General features: G+C 39.4%; 1 pseudogene; it reads right to left on the bottom strand.

The window, feature by feature from the left end:
* Positions 1-1,386: 1,386 nt before the first annotated feature.
* On the bottom strand, positions 1,387-1,476 carry LOC127492255 (U2 spliceosomal RNA; annotated as a pseudogene).
* Positions 1,477-4,098: the final 2,622 nt, after the last annotated feature.

The following is a 4,098-nucleotide window of genomic DNA, read 5'->3' as shown; positions in this document are numbered from 1 at the left end:
TTAGATTGGGATCACATTGAATTTGTAAATTGCTTTGCTGGTATGGACATTTTGATGATGTTGATTCTTCCAATGAACTTGGAAATTTTTTTCAATTTTTTAATGACCTCTTCTATTTTTTTCTTTAGTGTTTTATAATTTTCATCTTAGAGATCTTTGACAACCTGATTAAATTTATCCCAAGATATTTAACTCTTTTTGGAGCAATTGTGAATGGATTAATCTTTTTTTTTTTTTTTTTTTTTTTTTTTTTTTTTTTTTTTGACAGGCAGAGTGAACAGTGAGAGAGAGAGACAGAGAGAAAGGTCTTCCTTTTGCCGTTGGTTCACCCTCCAATGGCCGCCATGGCCAGCATGCTATGGCCGGCGCACTGTGCTGATCCGAAGGCAGGAGCCAGGTGCTTCCCCTGGTCTCCCATGGGGTGCAGGGCCCAAGTACCTGGGCCATCCTCCACTGCACTCCTGGGCCACAGCAGAGAGCTGGCCTGGAAGAGGGGCAACTGGGACAGAATCCCGTGCCCCTACCAGAACTAGAACCCCATGTGCCGGAGCCGCTAGGCAGAGGATTAGCCTATTGAGCCGTGGTGCCAGCTAATGGATTAATCTTAGAAAGTTCTTTCTCAGCTATGGCATTGTCTATGTATACAAAGGCTATTGATATTTGTGTTGACTTTACATCCTTCCACCTTACCAAACACTTTTATGAGTTCCAATTGTCTCTCAGTGGAGTCTTTTGAATCCCCTATATATAGAATCATGTCATCCGTAAATAGGGATAGTTTGATTTCCTAGTTTCCAATTTGTATCCCTTTGATTTCTTTTTCTTGCGTGATGGCTCTCACTGAAACTTGCAGAACTTTATTGAATAGCAACGGTGGGAGTGGGCATCCTCATTTGTTTCTGGATTTTACTAGGAGTTCTTCCAACTTTTCTCCATTCAATAGGATGTTGACCGTGGGTTTGTCACAAATTGCCTTGATTGTGTTAAGGAATATTCCTACTAAACCCAATTTGCTTAAGGTTTTCATCATGAAAGGATGCTATTATTTTATTGAATGCTTTCTCTGCATCTATTCAGATAACCATATGGTTTTGTTCTTCAGTTTGTTAATGTGATGTATCACATTTATTGATTTGCAAATATTGAAGTATCTTTGCATACCAGTCATTAATTCCACTTGGTCTTGGTCATTGAATAAATCAAAAATTTCTATAATCAAATGAAGATGACAATATATCATATCAAAACTTATGAGTACAGCAAAAGCAGTGTTAAGAGGGAAGTTTATAGCAATTAGTGCCTACATGAAGAAATTACAAAGGTACCAAATAAAAGAAATATCATTAATCTCAAGGACCTAGAAAAGCAATAACAAAACAAATCCAAAATTAGTAAGAGGAAAGAAACAAAATTAGAGGAAAAACTGATAAGAACAGATACTACACTTGATTTTAGCCAAAAAGCCGAGACAGAGAGAAAGGTCTTCCTTTGCTGTTGGTTCACCCTCCAATGGCCGCCGTGGCTGGCACGCTGTGGCCGGCGCATCATGCTGATCCGAAGGTAGGAGCCAGGTGCTTCTCCTGGTCTCCCATGCGGGTGCAGGGCCCAAGTACTTGGGCCATCCTCCACTGCACTCCCGGGCCACAGCAGAGAGCTGGCCTGGAAGAGGGGCAACCAGGACAGAATCCGGTGCCCTGACCAAGACTAGAACCCGGTGTGCCCGCGCCGCAAGGTGGAAGATTAGCTTATTGAGCCGCGGCGCCAGCCAGAATTTATCTTTCTTTATTGAAAAATATTTTTTTTAAACTTTTATTTAATGCATATAAATTTCCAAAGTACGACTTATGGATTACAATGGCTTCCCCCCCATACCGTCCCTCCCACCCACAACCCTCCCCTTTCCCACTCCCTCTCCCCTTCCATTCACATCAAGATTCATTTTCGATTATCTTAATATACAGAAGATCAGCTTAGTATACATTAAGTAAAGATTTCAACAGTTTGCTCCCACACAGAAACATAAAGTGAAAAATAATAGATGATTTTTTTCAAATGATGATGAAATCAGAGCAGCCCTATTGTCATGTTTAATCCCAGTGAGAGTCAAGTTGGGAATTGATAATTTCTTTTCTTTCTTTTTTTTTTTTTTTTTTTTTTACAGAGGATCAGTTTAGTATGCATTAAGTAAAGATTTCAACAGTTTGCACCCCCATAGAAACACAAAGTAAAATATATTGTTTGAGTACTCGTTATAGCATTAAATCTCAATGTACAGCACATTAGGGATAGAGATCCTACATGAGGAGTAAGTGCACAGTGACTCCTGTTGTTGACTTTACCAATTGACACTCCTGTCTATGGCATCAGTAATCTCCCTATGCTCCAGTCATGAGTTTCCAAGGCTATGGAAGCCCTCTGAGTTCTCCGACTCTTATCTTGTTTAGACAAGGTCGTAGTCAAAGTGGAGGTTCTCTCCTCCCTTCAGAGAAAGGTACCTCCTTCTTTGATGACCTGTTCTTTCCACTGGGATCTCACTCGCAGAGATCTTTTGCCAGAGTGTCTTGGCTTTCCATGCCTGAAATACTCTTATGAGCTTTTCAGCCAGCTCCGAATGCCTTTAGGGCTGATTCTGAGGCCAGAGTGCTATTTAGGACATCTGCCATTCTATGAGTCTGCTGAGTATCTCACTTCCCATGTTGGATCACTCTCCCCTTTATTTACTCCATCAGTTAGCGTTAGCAGGTACTAGACTTGTCTATGTGCTCCCTTTGACTCCCAGTCCCTTCACCATGACCAACTGTGAAGTGAAACTGATCACCTGGAACAGTGAGATGGCATTGGTACATGCCACCTCGATGGGATTGAATTGGAATCCCCTGGTATGCTTCCAACTCCACCACTTGGGGCAAGTCAGCCTATTTGCTTTTCAGTTAGTGTTTTCTTTCAGCATTTTAATTGTGTAAATCCACTATCTTCTGATTCCATAGACTGATGAGAAGTCAGCCATTAAACTTATAGCACATAACATTTGTAACACATAACCATTTTTATAACGAAATGTTTGTAAAGAACAAAAAATTAGTGGCGCAATTAAGAAGTTAAAATATCCTGGGACTAATATAATTTGTATGAATATGCATTTGTATATTTATATAAATACATTTGGCTTTTACTTGTTAGCTTTTGCTCTCAGAATACCAGTTATAGTTGTAAAAAGCTCTTAAATGTCTTTAGTTATGAAGGACACATCTTCATGATCATTCCACCCTATCCACAAATATTTACTTAATGCCTTTTTATGCCAGTATTTAAATCTGCTTGCAATTAGAAATTATCTTTCATTATTATGCATTAAAAACGAACTGTGCTTCCCAAACAGGCTCTGGTTTTCTGATTAAGCCTGAGTCACTCATTGGAACAGTGTTTCTCAGTTACTTATGCAGACGCATAAGTCCACTGAGGTTGTACAGGAAAAAAAAATAATGGAATTTTGAGGTGAGCAAGTAAACAATGAAAGAGTCATTGAAATAAACTGTCTCCCTTCTGAGGGCAGTCAATTTGTGATCTTTCCAGAGACTGCAAGCAGAAGAAAAATGATACTTCTTCCGCTCTGTTCCTCACTCCCTTCGGATCTCCATCACTCCTGCTTCCATGGATGAGCCCTTCTAAACTTCAGGTTCTGTCATGTATAACTGTCATATAATTTCCACTGCAAAATGACAATGCCGAATTTTATAGACGCATTTTTGCAGAAGGGATATAGAAAGTCTGTGTATAAATATTGACAGATAAAGTGAAATGTGATGAATTAGATGCGAAGAGTCTAGACAACACTTGGCATTTTGAAATGAACGGGGACACAGATAACAATTGGACAGTAGCTGGCATGAATTACAAGACCAAAATACAATAGGATAAATGTCATATTATATTTTGATAGGAATGATCCAGTTATGAGAAAAAAATCAATAATTCTTAGATAAAATGGAGAATCATTGGGAAAGTGCCCTTGAACATAAAGAAAGAGGGGACTACTCAAGTTATGCAAAATGAAGGGATACGTCTTGGATAGTGGTATGAGCAGTTGAACTAAACCCT

Source organism: Oryctolagus cuniculus, chromosome 9, assembly GCF_964237555.1.
Source record: "Oryctolagus cuniculus chromosome 9, mOryCun1.1, whole genome shotgun sequence".
Classification (NCBI taxonomy): Eukaryota; Metazoa; Chordata; class Mammalia; order Lagomorpha; family Leporidae; genus Oryctolagus; species Oryctolagus cuniculus.
Note: the sequence above shows the minus strand (reverse complement) of the source record. Positions and strands in the feature narration are given on the sequence as shown.